Genomic DNA, 17,966 nt, shown 5'->3' on the forward strand with positions numbered 1-17,966 from the left:
TTCCTAGCAAAATACAAAGACATGATGGCTTATTAGCTCATCCTATCCTAAATAACCACTAATGTATGCCAACTATTGTCACTGCTACACTATCAAAAGCTGAAAACAAACATAAAAAACATACAAATTCATCACCACAACAACACAGTTGATAAATAAAGAAATACAGAAGCACACATGCAAATAGAGAGATGACATAAAAGTTCTCACTCAGCTCCCTGCGGTGCTGTTTTAAGCTCCAACTCACTCTAAACAACACCAACGGGGGTCTACTGCTTCCTGAGCATCAACGACCGCGCCACCTTTTTAAGATAAGATAAGATAAGATAAGATAAGATAAGATAAGATAAGATAAGATAAGATAAGATAAGATAAGATAAGATAAGATAAGATAAGATAAGATAAGATAAGATAAGATAAGATAACCTTTATTAGTCCCACACGTGGGAAATTTGTTTTGTCACAGCAGGAAGAGGACAGTGCAAAGGTTATTCACTAGTTTCAGTTTTATAATAATATAAAACTTAATTATATAATTATATTCAGGTTACATGACACTTATTGTATAAGATAATTATTTCTGGGATGCTGAATGACAATTTGATGTGTATTTTGTTGCTTTCAGTAGAAATCCTGCTGATGACTCAGTGGATTTTAGATGGAAATTCTGTGTTTCACTCACTATAAACCATCTTCTAATCAGAGGGCGAAAAAGCCACTCTTCTTATTTGGTATTAGCTGAAGAAAATATTTAATCTATACTGACCGTCATCGCTGTTGTCGTCCACCAGGATGACCTCCTTGAGCAAGTGTGTGATTGACAGCTGAGTGGACTGAGCGCAGGATCACCGACAGAGCCTCGTTGACGAAGATGAAGATGAGGGAGATTTGGGGAAGGTCTCTTGAGTAGCTGACCTTTCTACATCTGTAGAAAGACACGACACAACACCTGTAAACTACTTGCATTAAGTAATACGAGGTGCCAGTGGAGCACTAGAGTGATGGTTTGGGAAAAGTAGTCTACAAAGTTATACAATTAAAAAGACAATCATGATTTTGTATTGATGAGCCCATTTACCATGATTTCTAACATTTCTGATCAATTGAATGTTGTATTAAATAACAAGGAATATGCCTTTCTTTTTAAAAAATGAGGACATTTCTCAGTGAACCTTAATTTTTGAGTGCTCGCATATTTAATTTTGAATTTGTAAAAAAGACTAAACTACCTCCATAGAGCTGCTGACGTCTTGTTCAATGGGGCTGAAAGGCAGAGCAAGTGCTGCTTCCTGTTCAACTATAATCACAAGGATTTATTTTCCACATTGGCCTTTTAACTGCATGTGCTGTTTCAGATAGAAACCCTATTTTAAACTTGTTTTGTTTAAACAGCTCTAATGAAGCGGAAAGCGGCAGGGTGAGGCTTTGGCTCTAAGTTTAGCACATGTGGGAAAGGAAGGGGCTTCTTTTATTGTCTCCTTTTCACGTCTTTTTTTCTTTTATCGATTATCTTATTTCCTCTGTGAAATAATAGCTAATTAGAAGTTATTCTATAACAAATCCAGTGTTTTCAATTCACGAGGTTGGAGAACACTTTTTTAGGGTTTTTGGCAGGAAACCATTAGAAAACAGAAGGCAACATTAACAAGATTAACCACGAAGAACTGGGACATTTGTCACCTTTTTTCTCCTTCTGATACAATATTGCAAAAGTCTTGAGGCATCCTCATTTCATTATATTCTGCTGGGAAAATGGGAAATAGGCAGAGCAATTCACTGAAACGTGCAAACATAAATGGAAATACAGTACATAAGGCAAAAATGTACTTGAAAGTCAATATTTGGTATGGCCACCTTTACTATCGAACATAGCCTGGACTCTCTCTTTCCGGAACACACTGCTTTAATAAATGTTGAGGTCTGGGCTCTGGGGAGGCCAATCCATGACTGATCTAGGTATACGTTTATTGTATTCACCGTGTGTTTGGGATCATTGTCGTAATGAATAAAAATATGCCTTTTCCAACTAGATGCTTTTCAGCTGGGACTGCATGATTAATGAAAATCTTAATATCTGGTTCATATTTCCATCAGCTTTCTCAAGATTCCCAACACCACTGGCAGAGCCTTCATCGTGTTTTACAGATGGATGTAAACACCCTCTGTTGGAGTCATATCAACAATTATTTGAACCAAAAATGTCAAATATGAATTCATAATGCTGTAAGACCTGTTGCCACTGATATAGTCCAGTTCTCGTGTAATTTACCATACCTCAGCCTTTTCTCCCTGTTTCTCTTCACTAAAAATGGCTTCCTGACAGCCTTCCACTGAGACCGTTTCTGATGAGGCTTCAGCAAACAGCAGATGGATCCATTAAAGGGCCAGTGCATCTCTCAGGTACTTCAAGTCTTTGCTTTTCTTTATATTTTTCTACATCTTAAGGACATGATTTCCAGATACAGTTCATCTGCTGTACAGAGTTATTTAGTCCTGCTACTTTTCCGGTTTCCTCAATTTTTTTAAGGACTCACAGCACGCCAGATTTTTGGGAACCACCTAGTTGGTTCAAAATGTTATTTTTACCTATCAGATTTTGTTATCTTTTAGATTCTTAAAGTGCTATGCTGTGGTGTGCTGGGGGAGCAGCACAGCAAAGAAGGACTCATCCAGGCTGGAAAAACTGATCAGGAAGGCTAGCTCTGTGGTCGGCATGAAGCTGGACACCCTGGTGACAGTGGCAGAGAAAAGGACACTAAAGAAACTGATGGACATTATGGACAATGCCAGGCATCCTCTGCACACGGCCATTAACAACCAGAAGAGTCTGTTCAGTGACAGGTTGCTTCTCCCCAAGACAAGAACTAACAGACTTAAAAACTCCTTTGTCCCACACGCCATCAGACTGTTTAACTCCTCTCTGGAGGGGAGAGGGAGGGGAAACAGGAGGACAAAGGAGGGGGAACAACTAAGCTGTAGTGCCTCTTCACCTCACTGTGCAATACCTTTTGTGCAATACTTTTGTAAATAGTCAACAGTGCAATAGACCTCAATACTCGATACTTTGGGAGCCATAAACATCATTAGACCAGTGCACATATTGGTAAATGGACTGGTTCTTATATAGCGCTTTTCTACTCTTCTGAGCACTCAAAGCGCTTTACACAACTTGTGCATTCACCCATTCACACCCATTCGCACAAGCACATTGTTCTAGGTGCTTTCTAAGTAACATTCACACACATTCATACTCCGATGGATGCATCGGAGAGCAATTTGGGGTTAATATCTTGCCCAAGGATATTTGGCATGCAGACTGGGGGAAGCCAGGAATCGAACCACCAATCTTCCGATCAGCAGATGACCTGCTCTACCGCCTGAGCTACAGCCACCCCCTTATTGTCTCTATTGTGCTCTGTCTTGGTTGTTGAGTTGACTAATGTGGAAATAAAATTTATCCAGCAGTAAACCTGAGTTTGCGGTGAGGGAAGCATCTTGTACAGTACAGCACTTTCCAGCAGGAACTTCGATAGAATGTAAAATAAAACATTTTGTGTATTTTAAAATGACATTCAGTGTGTTTTTGTTGTTGCTGCACTAATCAACCACTTACTACTAACTGCAATGGTAGTTTATTGGATTGGAAAGTGTGGCGATGCTCGCCACCTGGTCTCCCTTCTTGCTTGTTGGTGTGGGCAGGTCTCATTTGTAGGTGCTGAAGAGCTGCTGTGGCTCATTTCCATCAGTGGCACTGGCAATACCTGGGCTCATTCTGTCAGTGAGGTAGTTGAAAAACCCCAGTTGGGTAAAGCGTTTGGGGGTTTTTGTTAACAGACATGCTTATCTATTTAGTTGGTGTTATTTTTTTCAGCTAAATTTTTTAGTGCAATTAGCACTTTCAGCATCAATCCATAGCAATGTGTTGTATTTTTCACATTGTCTGTGTGTAAAATACATATGTAAGCATAGATTACACAAAGGATCCTGCACGCCAAGCTGGATACAAATAGAAATCCCTGGAAACAATTCTTTCTGCGCTTAAGAGCAGCTTCCTATTGCAACGCTGGAGGATTTGTCACCATTACTGGATACGCTGCAGAAGCACAGCAAAGCAGTGACTGTGTGGAGTCGAAAACTATTACACCAACTACACTACACAGTCACCCACATTACCCCAATCACTGGCGTGTTTACACAACAGAGACGCTGAGTCTTTGTTACGGGCGCCAGCCACTGTGGCCTCGTTGTGTGGACACAGAGAGACCTTGCTGTGACTCGCGTCTTCCCTGCTGTGGATTTCTGGAAACCGCGCTTAAAGAAAGCACAAGACTTCTTTCGTAAAATGTGCCTTCCTGAACTTGTTGGGAAATACTTCTCGAAACAACGTGCTGCTCTAAATAGCCTGTAATGTTTCATGTTGTGGTTAAAGATTGATGACAGCTGTGTGGTGCGATGTAAATAGTTTGCATTTCATTTTTATGTGATTGCTGTGTACATGTGAATAGATCTATAATAAAGAAAAACAAACAAATATACTATTCTTTTTTGTTTTATTAAAACAACTTCACACAAAGTACAACTATTTACAATGTACAGTACATCCAAAAGAACAGCTTTAAGAATACTCAACAGGAGCAAGTGTCATTTGGCCCTGGTTTGACAACAACACTGGGGCACATATTAACAAAAACACAGCAAACCTTAACGATCTTATCAAGAAGTGTTGTGTCTTCAGCCTCACATGATAAGAGTAATCAGACTGTGTGTAACATTTTGAACTTGTTGCGCAAACTACCTATTACTCGCTCAACATGAATTCTCAGGTGGGCAATTGCTCTCGTTTGTTCAACGTCCCTTGCATCAAGTTGACAGTAGCCTTTTGTGAAAGCTGGAATCTTGACCTCCGCACACATCATTCCTACAGCATCTCTGATGTCAAAGCCTCTGTCAGCCAATACTACGTCCCCTGGTAACAGCTTTTGAAGAATGCCACATCTCTCTATGATGTGTTTATCTGATGCACGACTAGGGCTGGGCCATATTATACCATTCACGGTAATACCGGTATAATGTTAGGCAACGATAGGAAAATGAAATATCGCGATAGAATGGGAGTAAAACGCGCATGCGCAGTGCCTTTGTTTTCATACGCACATGGCCGATTGTTGAGTGAAACAGATGAACCAGAATTGGTTTGTAAAAATGGTGCAACTTCCGTGATGTGGAACTGGTTTGGTGTTTGTCTGTCAGATACACGACAAAGCACATTTTTTTGCAGAACATGAAAGCGGTCGTCGTTAATTGTCGTATTTGTCGGACTAAGATGCTCTTAAATCTGGGAGTAATCTGGGTCCTAAACTCCGTATGCTTCAGGTCAAACAACACTGCAGCATCACTGAGAGTTAAAAACTGTCTAAATTCTTTCATCTTTAGTAAAACGATCAGCATTGCTGCTTTACCAGGTGTAACTATAAAGTTTAACTTCCATGAAAACAAAAAGTTATTACATTTAATGGAGTTAGAAGTTAGCAGGAAGCTAGCGGAAGTTAGCTCGCTAGTTTCGCTAGTTACCTAAGCATGATATAGCATGTTCTGACTGAGAGATTTCTGAACAAATTAAAACGTACAGCTCTGCTATCACTTCCAACATAAATGAAGACAGGAAACTAAACAGCAGTGACGTTTGTAGGGTTACTGAAGTTGGGCTAGCTGGTATATAATGATGTGCTACGTGATCGCTAGCGACACAGCTATGTTAGCATAACATAAACAGTGAAGCTGGAGGACGAACACTAACACTTTTCCACTTATAAAAGTTAACGTGAAGGTTCTTCATGGTTAGAGACAAATGCAATTGCATGGCAGGATGCTGTAAACGGACCAAACTTCAGTCAGGAGAACAACTGAGATAATCTATCCACAATACCAGGTTAGTCATTAATATACTGCAACAACATGGGAATAGAGCAGCTGCCAGAGAATTCAACATTAATGAATCAATGGTACAGAAGTGGAGGAAGCAAGAAGAATGAGTTTAATAAAGTTTGATTTATCTGACTGCTTTGTTTCGCTTAATGTGCCTTATAATCCCGTGCACCTTATGGTCCGAAAAATGCGTACTGCACACTGCAGTTTAATGTTGCAAAGCACCTCTTTTTAACTTCAGTGGATATTATACATGGTTATGCTCAGGATATGTCAGCCCATTTCTACTGGAAATGCCTTTTGGTTAAACTTTCAGCAAGGAATTTGCATTTGCACTGTTACATTTTTATAAAGCTTTAATGTACATAAAAACCAGCTTCTTGTTTAAGTGAAAATAAATGGAAGGTTGTCTTTTTGCGCTAGTAATGTTGTGGAGTTGTATTTTGTCTCGCATCAATTATATCGTCGGTTATATCGTTATCGCAAATTTTCAAATATATATCGTGATAAATATTTTTGGCCATATCGCCCTGCTCTATGCACGACCCCCCATCCCCTGGAAATGAAAGAAATAGCTCCATGGGGTGTAATCCCGATGAGGTATTTTATGGTCTGTGTACCCTTGTAATGAGAGTATGTTTGTGCGCGTGCCTTTAAATTAGATGGTCTTTCTGTTCGAATCTCAAAACAGTCAACAATGATTGCTACTCGTTTTCCAAAAGTTTCAGTAAACTGTGGAGGCATTGTCGCCTGCAGACAGTGCCTCTCAGGCCAGTGCACCAGTGCTCCTAAGTGGGCATACAAAACATCAATGGTATCGGTGAAGACAGAAGACAGTGTTTTGTGCGACACATGGAATAGATGACAAAGATGCTGGACTGGAAGATCAAGTCTCAGACGCATTAGTGTGAGTAAGAGCATTTGGAAACCTGTCAGTTTCTTCGGTATTGGCAGGAAATCTTTGACAGTGTTGAAGAGGGACATTAAGACAGCATAACAATATAGTCCAGTGTAATATCTTACTTTTTCGGTATCGTCCTTTAAGAAAGTTTCATTCAGCTCTGTCTTTTGCAACTGTGCTCGAAGCAGTCTGTTCTCCTCCAACAGCCGGTTTATTTCTGCTCTGCCCTGTTGACTGCACACACAGTCCTTCGTCTGCCCTTCAGCTTCCGTGACGCTGTCACTCCCATCACCACTGTCCACATTTGCAGCTGGTACGTCAACCTCCACTTGTCCAACACAACTGCTGTCCACTGCCTCCATGACATGGTTGTTGTTCTTCTGTCAGACCTTCATCGATCATCAAGCCTGTAAGATAAAAAATAGTGCATAGACTTAAGGTTAATGTACACCAATATTCCAATGACAGGTGTGTGATTCATCTTTAAGTTATGTGCGGATTAGTGTACCATAAGAGCAATTTAGTATGTTTTCAGAGGGGGGTGTTTACCTGCAATGGGTGCTCTTTTTCGCTTCCGTTGCATACGCCTTGCGTGCCGGTCCGAGTCTGACACAGGTTTGTCGTCGTGCCCCATGTGCAGTGTTGGTGCCCAGTCTGGATTTGTTACATCCATTTCATATGCTGGTTTGCCTGCAATAATGCCAAATCAAAAGCTACTCAGTCGACATGACGTGGTTCTGCAGCATCACACATTAGCATGTTTTATCTCATTATCTATGACCGCAGCGCATTGAAAAAAACCCCACTAAAAGCCTTTTGGTTTGGTCCTTTTACAGCATCCTGCCATGCGATTACATTTGTTCCTGACCACCGAGAACACTCACGTTAACTTTTATCGAGTGGAAAAAAAGTTAGCGTGTTTATATTGTGCTAACATAGCTGTGTTACTAGCGGTCACGTAGCACATCATTATATACCAGCTAGCCCAACTTCAGTAACCCTACAAATCAATCAATCAAGCTTTATTTATAAAGCACTTTTCATACAGAAAAAATGTAGCACAAAGTGCTTTACATAGTTAAAAGCAGCCCACCCCACCCTCCAACTCACTCCCCACACTCTCAATACACATATATCCCCCCACCCCCACCCACACACACACATACACACACGCGCACACTTAAAGAGTAAAAATTGGGCTGGGCTCGCATGAGCCAAGTGAGGAAACATTATAACAGAGAGCCGTCTGCACCGGGAGCCGGTCACAGACCGCAGCCTCCGGGCTGGGCACACAGCCGGAGGGAGGCCAAGGAGCCCCCCAACCAGGCTGAGAGGACCCCAGAGACCAGCAGCCACGGTCAATAACAGCCCCGGTGCAGAGAGCGCCCTCCGAGGAAACACTGGAGATATGACGCAATACGATATATACAGGGTAAAATGATAAAATAAATAAGAACAGGATACAATATAAATATAAATATAAATAGAGTAAGAAGATTAAAAAATGAATAAGAATAAAATCAAAAAATATTAGGTAAATCCTAAATTAATAATAGAATAACAGGATAGAATAAATAAGCATAAAAAATAAATAAACGCTAAGTAAAAGCTAAATTAAAAAGGTGGGTCTTGAGCCTGTTCTTAAAAACATGTACGTTCTCTGCGGCCCTGAGCTCCTCCGGCAGGCTGTTCCACAGACGAGGACCATACCACTGAAAAGCTGCCTCTCCGTGAGTATGTGTCCTGACTTTAGGGACAATCAAAAGGCCAGTACCAGAGGACCTCAGGGTCCGCGAGGGTTCGTATGGTAAAAGCAGATCTGAGAGATAAGAAGGCCCAAGACCATTAAGACATTTAAAAACCAATAAAAGAACTTTAAAATCGATCCTGAAACACACGGGGAGCCAATGCAGCGATTCTAAAACCGGTGTAATGTGGGCCCGCCCTCTGGTCTTCGTCAGCACACGAGCTGCCGAGTTTTGCAAGAGTTGTAAAGTTGAAATATTCTTCTTAGGAAGACCAGAGAGCAGGGCATTACAGTAATCAATGCGACTGGCAATAAAAGCATGCATCAGCATCTCCGTGTTGGCCCGAGAGAGAATAGGGCGGACTCTGGCTATATTTTTTAGATGATAAAATCCAATTTTGGTTACATGTTTAACATGTGGGATAAAACCAAGCTCAGAGTCAAAAATAACACCCAGGTTTTTCACTTGTAGCGAAGGACATAGTGAAAATGCCTCTAATTTAGACAAGAGTTTCTCTCTCTGAGCTTCAGGACCGACAATTAAAACTTCAGTTTTGTCCTGGTTAAGCTGTAAAAAGTTTTCTGCCATCCAAGATCTTATATCCAAGATACAGTTAAAAAGGGCATCCATTGGTCTGGTGTCATCAGGAGACACGGAGATGTACAGCTGCGTGTCATCAGCGTAACTGTGGAAGTTCACTCCATGCCTCCTGATGACACTGCCGAGAGGCAACATATACAAATTAAAAAGTACAGGGCCTAGAACCGACCCTTGAGGCACACCACATGTCATTTTATGGATCTTAGAGGAGCATGTATCCATACTCACCATAAAAGATCTGTCAGAGAGATAGGAAGTGAACCAGTTGTGTACAGCACCAGAGAGGCCCACCATGTGTTTTAGTCTGTTTAAAAGAATAGCGTGGTCTACTGTATCAAAGGCTGCGCTTAGATCCAGCAGCACCAGGACTGAGAGCTTTTGGGCGTCCCAGTTACATCTAAGATCATTTAAAACCTTTAGGAGAGCCGTCTCTGTGCTGTGGTTCACCCTAAATCCAGACTGGAATATCTCCAGGATCTGTCTATCATTGAGAAAATCAGTAATCTGAGTAAAAACAAGTTTTTCTAAGACTTTACTTAAAAATGGTAAGTTGGATACAGGTCTGTAGTTATTAAAATCATTACAATCCAAATTGCTCTTCTTCAGAAGGGGCCTCACCACCGCCGTTTTAAAGGCAGCAGGGAAGACACCCAACTGAAGAGAGCAATTCATCATGTATAAAAGCTCAGCCTCAAAAAATCCATAAAGTGTTTTAAAGAGTGAAGAGGGGATTGGATCTAAAAGACATGTGGTGGGTCTCACTGTGGAGAAAACCTTCTGAAAGTTCTCAGCATTAACCAGGACAAAGCTGTCCAGTGTCTCCTCAGGTACAATCGAGCCCTCAGATGTGTTTACAATCATATCGCGATTAGATAAAATATCAGATCTGATGGCGCTGATCTTTCCCCTGAAGTGGTCTGCAAACTGCTCACAGAGCGAGTCTGTGGGGGTTCTTTGGGAGCTGTTAAAATCAGGGTTAAATAAATGATCTATGGTGGAAAAGAGGACCTTGGGATTATTTTTGTTAATACTGATTATTTTGGCGAAGTATGAATTTCTTGACTTCCTTAATGTATTATTGTACATTTTAAATTGCTCGGAAAATATTTGATGGTTGATATTATTTTTATTTTTCCTCCATCTCCTTTCTGCTGCCCTGCAATTTCTTTTGAGTTTTTTGACTTCTTCGTTTCTCCAGGGTGATGCATGTTTTACGTTAATCTTTTTGGTGGTGAGTGGAGCAACGGAGTCAAGGCTTTTCTTCAGTTTGCTGTTAAAATAACTAAAAATCAAATCGCAGGGTGCAGGTAAAATCACAGGGGGGCATTTGACTAAAACCCTGGTAAAATTTGCAGCCACTGTCACTGCTGTTTAGTTTTCTGTCTTCATTTATGTTGGAAGTGATAAGAAAGCTGTACGTTTTAATTTGTTTCCAAAACCCCGCAGTCAGGACATGCTATATTGTATTTAGATAGAAGCTAGCGAGCTAACTTGCTGCTAACTTCTAACTCATATGTCATAAATTCCATTGTCATGGATGCCTGGATGTTTAACTCAGTTGTTACACCTGGTAGAGCAGAACGCTGATAATTTTATTAAAGATGAAAGACTTAAGACAGTGTTTTAACTCTCAGTAATGCCACAGTGATCATTTGATATATGGACCTGCAGCAGAGTTTAGGCCCAGACACGGCTAGTGACGTCAGACTCAACAATCGGATAGTGATATGAATTACTTTAGAACTCACCGGAGAGAAAATGCCGCGAGCAAACCAACAAAAAGCTGGGGATTGCACGGAACTCGATATCCGCTCGTCTCACCGCTGCAATCCATGCCTGGCGTCTTTGTTTGGTGATATCGGATACATGGGATCCCTCACGTTGCCGCCAGGATGGAAAACGATTAAAAGATTAATCCAGTTTCTTGCCTTCACGATCGTGAGATCTAACATTGCAACCGACTACACACGTACCACCATAGCTGAAGCTGTATCCTTTGTCTGGCCTACTGTGATGGCGGCAGGGGGCGCATTCTAAAATGTCATGTGACAATCTGATTCATGAAGAGTGATGATGTCACAAGGACATGTGATGATGTCACAAGGACATGTGATGATGTCACAAGCACATGCCTTTGAGCCTTTTCTATAAATAGGGGTCAGGAGCAGCAAGTTTTAGTCAGTTTGTTCGCAGCCTTCAAACGTTCGACCAGAGCTATATTTGAAAGTATTTGTAAACCTCTTCAGAGTCACTGTGCACAGGATTAAAAATGTATCCACGAAAATGCCAACAAAGAATAAACAATCTTGCTGCCTCTCCTTCGAGGTCTGGCCGGCCACTCACTTCAAGAGGGAAGCCTGATATGACACGATCCATTGGTGCCTCATCAGTCCAAAGGACATTACAGGAAAACTCCGACCTACATGCAAAAATTAAACAAATTGAAGAAGAGAAGCTTCAACTGGAGGAGAAGTGCAGACAATTGGAAGCACGAAATCAAGAGCTGGAAAAACAACAGCAACGCCAGCCTTACACAAAAATTATTAGTGAGGCCTGGGAAGGAAAGTTTGGTGAAGCACGACAGAAGATTTTGTTCCTGATGAAGGAAAACAAGACAAAGAGTGCTGAATTAAAAGAAACGTCTGCCCAGCTTCAACGCGCGAATGCTACTATTGGGGAGATGCAAAGGGATCTCCAAAACATGGAGCAAAAGAATCAGGCGCTCCAAGGAACGCTTGATGAAGCTATGGAACAAACTGCACAAATCCTCGGACAGAAAAAGGAAGGGGTCACACAAATGCAGGACCAACTCAAAGGCATAAAGAAAAAATACGAAGTGCTGAAAGTCAGGCTGGATGAAACAGAGTGCAAAAAAAAAGAGCTTCTTCAAGAGAAAGAGCAACAGGAAGAAGAAAAAAAACGTATTCTCCAGGACTCAGACAACTTGAAGTGTGAAAACGCTGAAATGCTTGCACAAAAGCAGCAACAAGAGAAAATAAATGAAGACCTGCAGCGTAAGCTTCAAGAAATCACAAGAAGAAATGAGCAGTTAGAAAAGATGCACAAGGAAAAACAACAGCAAAATACAGACAAGTGCAATCTATTAAAAGAAATGGAGCAAAGATGCCAGAAACTTGAGAAGGAAGTTGAAGAAACAACCGATCAGTTGAGAACCCTCATCCTAGAGAAAAAAGTGGTCGTGGAAAAGCTCATGGAAAAGAAGAAAAAACGTTTCCGCTTCTTCTGGAGGAGGGACACTCCTGCTTTTTCTACTTTTTCTATTTTTTCTACTGCTGACGTCACCTCGTCTCCCTCCACCTCTGTTCCATCTTAATTTTCACCTCTCCTCTCCCCTTCTCTCCTAACACTTCTTCCCTCTCTCCTTCATCTTTTTTCACCCCAACCAGTCCCGGCAGTTGACTGCCCCTCGTGAGCCTGGTTCTGCCGGAAGTTTCTGCCCGTTTAAAGGCAGTTTTTCTTCCCCACTGTCGCCTAGTGCTTGCTCAGAGGGGATTGTTGGGGTTTTCTCTTTTCTTTTTTTTTCCCTTCTTATTACCATTTTCCTTTATTTACCGATTTGTTTTGTTTACTTTTCTTTTATGTTGTTTCTTTATTTACTTGTTTAACTTTTTTTCAACTTATGTAATAAACTAATAAACCAATTGAATTTATCCTCTGCGTATTTTACATCTAATCTTTAAAGAATATTTCCAAAACATTTTCAAACATCACGATCTGTCTTTTGTTTGCTTGTTAAAACCCCGTAAATGGTGGAGTAAAAACCCTGTGATATGGTTTAAAACATCAAAATAGACTAAACAACTAGTCTAAAACTAAGAGACACAGGATAAAGTTGGTGTGAAGGTTTCAGTCTGTGAATGAATCTAAGCACCATCACCTTAACTTTAAATTCATCTCTGTTACCCTCTTTGTGACTGAACTCTGACCGTGAGCACCACAGCCACTGCGCACCAGTCACACGCACTTTAAATCCATCACAGTAAACCAGTTAGTTTACCTCAGTTTGTTTTGCAGCACATTTCACAACATGCAAAAGCATAATGTGCCATGTATAGACTCAAAATCTAATTTAAAAACATGAGGACTGACCTGTAAGCTTTACATTTACAGTTTATCACATACCACTGAGCAGTTCTTACCTGTAATTCTAAGCCCTCTTCTTCCTTTTCTGGTTTAAAACATCAAATTAGACTAAACAACTAGTCTAAAACCAAGAGACACTTAAATATTAAGTTAAACCTCTGGGGTTGCCGGACGCGCCGGCGCGTCAAAATCACATGACCAATTTAAGACGACACAGCTACAAGATGCAGCGATTCAGAGGCTGTATCCCAATTCAGGGTCTGCAGCCTTAAAGGCCACATTTTAAGGCCGATTACGTCACCATGCCAGTCTCCTATTGCCAGAGGCTGAAGTGTGTGTGCAGTCACCAGGTGATAATCTGATATCGTCTACTTCCCCACTGATGTTAAGTAATATGAAAAAAAAAATGAATCCCACCTTAGGCCGAATGTGTGACTCTCTTCGTAGTGGAAGAGAGAATGAATCTTCCCATCCGAATTCACGGCAATCAGTCTGTCAATCAAATCCTGTGGAGTAAAATGAGAGGCTTTGAACAAGAATGCACCGGATAGGGTGCAAAACGAAAACTGTGTGGAAATTTACAATGGGTAAGGTGGAGAACGTATATCAGTCTCAGTGTGAGAGGGTTTATTTGAATGCGTTTGAAGTAAAACAAATGGGTGGGTGGTGTTTGGAGGCCAAATAAAAAGTGCAAACATGCCCTCAGATGGATGACAAAAAAAAACTGCAGTGTGTGGAAAAGAAGAAGAAGAAAAACACTTACAGGTATGGAGGTTGGCATCTCCCTCAGGGTGTATTCGCTTTTGTTGGCCAAAGACTGTCGGCCCAGCAGTTGCCACACCGACTGGGAAGAGGAGAGGAGGTTGACCAAGTACAGGAAGGACTGAAGAGGAAAGTAAATACAGCAGCTGTTAGAGAGAAAAAATGTATTTGCTTTTAAAGACCATTGTGAATGCATTTGTGCACGTCATGGATTGATCAAATCCTAACACATAATAATAATATAACACTATTCAACTACAAACACTACCGATAATATGACAAATAATATCTGTAGTATTCAAAGCAAAACAAAATGTAAAAAGAATTTATGATTGCAAAGGTAAAACATGGTTTACCACACTCTCAAAACTGAATAAGACATATATTCTGAGCAGAGTGGTTGAGCAGAAACCTATTGCAGCCTGAAGAATATTAAACTACAGGAAAGCTCCCTGCATTTTTCACTGGGTCTGGTAGAACAGGGAAAACATATCATCAAAAGCATCAAAGGAAAAAAAGAGAGACACTTGCACAAACGAGCTACAACTTAGATTATATTAAACAGCTTCAAAGAAACGTAAAGAAAAAAACAAGATACGATGGATTTTTTTTTCTAAAATAGAAATATCTATACTTTCATGTGTCTTCTGATGTTTCTGTGCATGTGTGAACTTATCTTCATATGTACTACCAAACCTCCTACTGTACTTAGCACAGATTAAAGCAAAGACTCGAGTTAATTCACCAAAGTGCTGGTGTGTGTATATTTAGTTTTCCTTTGACCTCAGCATATATGTATAACCCACTGATAAGGCAGACTTTAAAGTCGCCTGTGGCAGGACACAGTTTACACATCACTGGCTGTCCGTATTCACTTGGCTAGTCTCTCTGAGAGAGATGACTTGGCTGCTGTCAGAGGCCAAGCATCAGACACACACAGACAGGCTCACGCTGGAGCTTGTTGAAGCTTTCCTGAGAGAAATTCTGCCAAAAACATAACTAAAAATGCAGTCTTATGAAAGTAAGGCTTATTTGCCCAGACACCCATAAACCAATCAGCAAAAAGCCTTTCTTGTTAACAAAATCACTATTGCCAGTTTCTTAAATATGAATATTCACAAGTGAATTTTCTACATGGCTGCTGGTATCACAGCAACACATGGACCACTATTCTGAGTCCTGGGTTAATAATAATTGGAATCAATTTAATTTTAATCAATTTAAACACCTTTGTAACCAGTGAGCTAAAAACATGATGGAAAAGCAAAACTTCTAAGAGATCTGTGTCTGTACTATTATGTAGATATCTAAAAATTGGGGCATTGTGGGCTCCAGGAAGTTTCTCCTTCTCCCTCTCTCTCACACACACACGCACGCACATACATACAATACCTTAATGCAACTCCTATCTGTGGGGTCAATGGGAGTTGGTTTGGGACGGACCACTCTGATGTCGTCACTGCTGCACTCAAGAACAGACCATAGCTCTAGTACCAGGGCCCGAATAAAGCCTGAGACAGAACACGGAGAAATTTGTTGTACCAAACATTTATTTGAAATAGCAGCAACTAAAATTATTAACAGTGCTTTAATAAATAAACGACTGACTTTGTTATTGTGTCCAATCTTTTAAAGAAATCTGTCTTTGCATTGCTGGCACCGTTTTGATTGGAGGATTTGAATCTCAGGAAGGAAGGAATTTATAATGCCACTCCCTTTGATCCCATTTAATCTCTTCCCTGTTGCACTTTGGCCTGTCAGTAACTACATTTGAATTTTGCAGCTCAAGCTTGCACATAAAGGCTGGATAAAAACGTTAATGCAATCAAAATGTACGCAGCCCTCGCTGGAAAACTGGGGATACAGTACAGTACATAAATGATGAAGCAAAGACAAAACATTAGTGTCATGGAAGAAGAAATAGTCAGTGCATCACGGGAAGCTCCCAGCAATAAAACCTGCATTTGTATTGACACATAAACCTTAATTTGTGAGCAATTTTCAGTGTATTTCAGTTAAATTAATGAGACAAATATAACAAAAGGGATTTTATACTTAGAAGAAGAATATGAAATTGAAATATTAAACTAAGAAAACTATAAATACTGCAGTTCTAGAGTTACAGATATACAATTAAGCTTTGCATATCAGTGCTGTATAACCCAGGGAATGTACTTTTTTTTTTTTTATAATTGAATAGTAATGGAAATCATGAACTGTTTTTCAGAGGTCATAGATCAAATGAGCAGTAGAGTTTTTCTCACAGAATGGTTCTTTCACATAGAAAGCAGTGTGTGCTGCAGGTTTAGCAAATGGCCCATCATTTGTATCTCCAGTGTCTGTTGAAGTGTACAGTATCTGTGTGTGTGCATGACCGTCGGTGCTCTCTGCTCACTCGGGTTCAGAGGTACAGGGAGGAGGCTCAGCAGGAGTAGAGGCAGCTGCTTCATCACAAACATGCCAGGTGCAGGCGGTAAAGGCCCTTTCTGTTTCCTCTCAACCCTCCTGCCAAAGCCATAGAACTCTGCCGAGGTGAACCAGACAACACAATATAGACATTTTTCCCTGTTCCTACATGGAAACACAAGATCAAACGGGCATTTTTTTTTGGCATAAATATGTATATCATATCGGACTCAGTTTGTTCCTGTTATTGTTTTTGCACTGTACTTGTCATCCATTCCAGTGAAACGATGCAGAAGGTTGTAGGTTGTGCAATAGTGCCATCTAGAGGTGAAGTAACATCACACTGCCCGTGCTCTTGTCTCGTCACGGTGTTTGCGTGTTTCTCCCTCTCTGCACACTCATGGGAATGTGCTGTCAGGCAGGACTCAGCGTTATATTCACAATATGTGGAAAATATATTGATATTGAATGTTCAAATATGAGGATATGTATAATGTATAGGTTGACTTTGCTCTACCTACACTTCTGGCAGAGCAGCAGTTGCAATGCGAACACATAATTAAACGGTGTATTTATAGGAACAGATTTCTTGCCTATGGCAGACAAAGTGATTTTAAACGTGTAAAAGGTTTCATTCACAGATGATTTATTACTATCACACCCTGGAGACTTTATAAAGAGCACTGCTGCAAAAGCAGCCTAAACAAACTTGTACAGTAGGTCACGCTGGTTTAGTTTTTCATCAAAATGCTTTTTTTCTTTTACTATTATTTTTGAAAACGTTACAGCACTGGTGGACATTTCCTACCAAATAAGAACTAGACACTACTGTTATGTAGTGGTTAATTGGAAAACTGTTTTATCACGAATTTCTTATTTAGAAATAATTAAAATTTTATTTGATGTTTTTTTTTTTTTTGGATGGATACTGTTATTGCAGTGATGCTGTAATTAAACTGTCTTCACCCCAGTAGAATAATTGCATGACTCCATCACTGAAGTGGAGGGTTTGCTTTGGAGGGGAAACGCACAGTGTCTCTTTAGTAGCATGGTGGTTGGATCCCACATTTGTTTCTTATGTAACATTGTAAATAGCTGCTAAGACAGCATATCTATTGGACAAGCACATATTATACATACTTTGCACGTGCAGTATTTAATAGAAAGCAGTGTGTGCTGCAGGTTTAGCAAATGGCCCATCATTTGTAAGCTCTGTCTGGACTATATCACTTTTTGAGGTCATCCTTCTTTCTGTCAGTCTGCCTTTTTATCGATGGCACAAACATATGTCACATCATGGAACACATGAGTGCTCCACAGCCAGCGCTGCTCAACACAGCAGGGAACTGTTCTTGCGTGGGTAAAGTCATAGGAGAGAATAGGTTTCAGAACGCAGCGGTGCTGTTATAAGCGAAGGGCTGATAAGTAATCAGACTTCTTTTCCCATAACCAGTTGAGTCGCCCCTTCTAGCCAATAGAAAGAATGCAGGATTAAAATATTTGTTCACTAGCTTCATTTT

General features: G+C 40.6%; 1 long non-coding RNA gene and 2 pseudogenes across 3 annotated transcripts in view; 1 reads left to right on the forward strand and 2 right to left on the reverse strand.

The window, feature by feature from the left end:
* The window catches only part of LOC309688212 (polypeptide N-acetylgalactosaminyltransferase 17-like), a 97,247-nt pseudogene extending 85,872 nt beyond the window's left edge, over nt 1-11,375 (reverse strand). The window contains exons 1-3 of the transcript in view: nt 10,923-11,375; nt 7,376-7,516; nt 6,949-7,233 (exon numbers count right to left, since the gene is read on the reverse strand). The product of the transcript in view is annotated as a polypeptide N-acetylgalactosaminyltransferase 17-like (transcript). The remainder of the gene's footprint in view (nt 1-6,948; nt 7,234-7,375; nt 7,517-10,922) is intronic.
* The window catches only part of LOC309688213 (polypeptide N-acetylgalactosaminyltransferase 17-like), a 49,998-nt pseudogene that overhangs the window by 27,428 nt on the left and 4,604 nt on the right, over nt 1-17,966 (reverse strand). Inside the window, exons 3-7 of the transcript in view lie at nt 16,436-16,564; nt 15,433-15,551; nt 14,042-14,161; nt 13,696-13,784; nt 767-925 (exon numbers count right to left, since the gene is read on the reverse strand). The product of the transcript in view is annotated as a polypeptide N-acetylgalactosaminyltransferase 17-like (transcript). The remainder of the gene's footprint in view (nt 1-766; nt 926-13,695; nt 13,785-14,041; nt 14,162-15,432; nt 15,552-16,435; nt 16,565-17,966) is intronic.
* On the forward strand, nt 1,772-3,566 carry LOC309688245. Its single transcript, XR_014271016.1, has 2 exons — nt 1,772-2,400; nt 2,611-3,566. It is a non-coding gene; the product is annotated as an uncharacterized lncRNA (long non-coding RNA).

Source organism: Aulonocara stuartgranti, assembly GCF_965226115.1.
Source record: "Aulonocara stuartgranti genome assembly, chromosome: 14".
Taxonomy (NCBI): Eukaryota; Metazoa; Chordata; class Actinopteri; order Cichliformes; family Cichlidae; genus Aulonocara; species Aulonocara stuartgranti.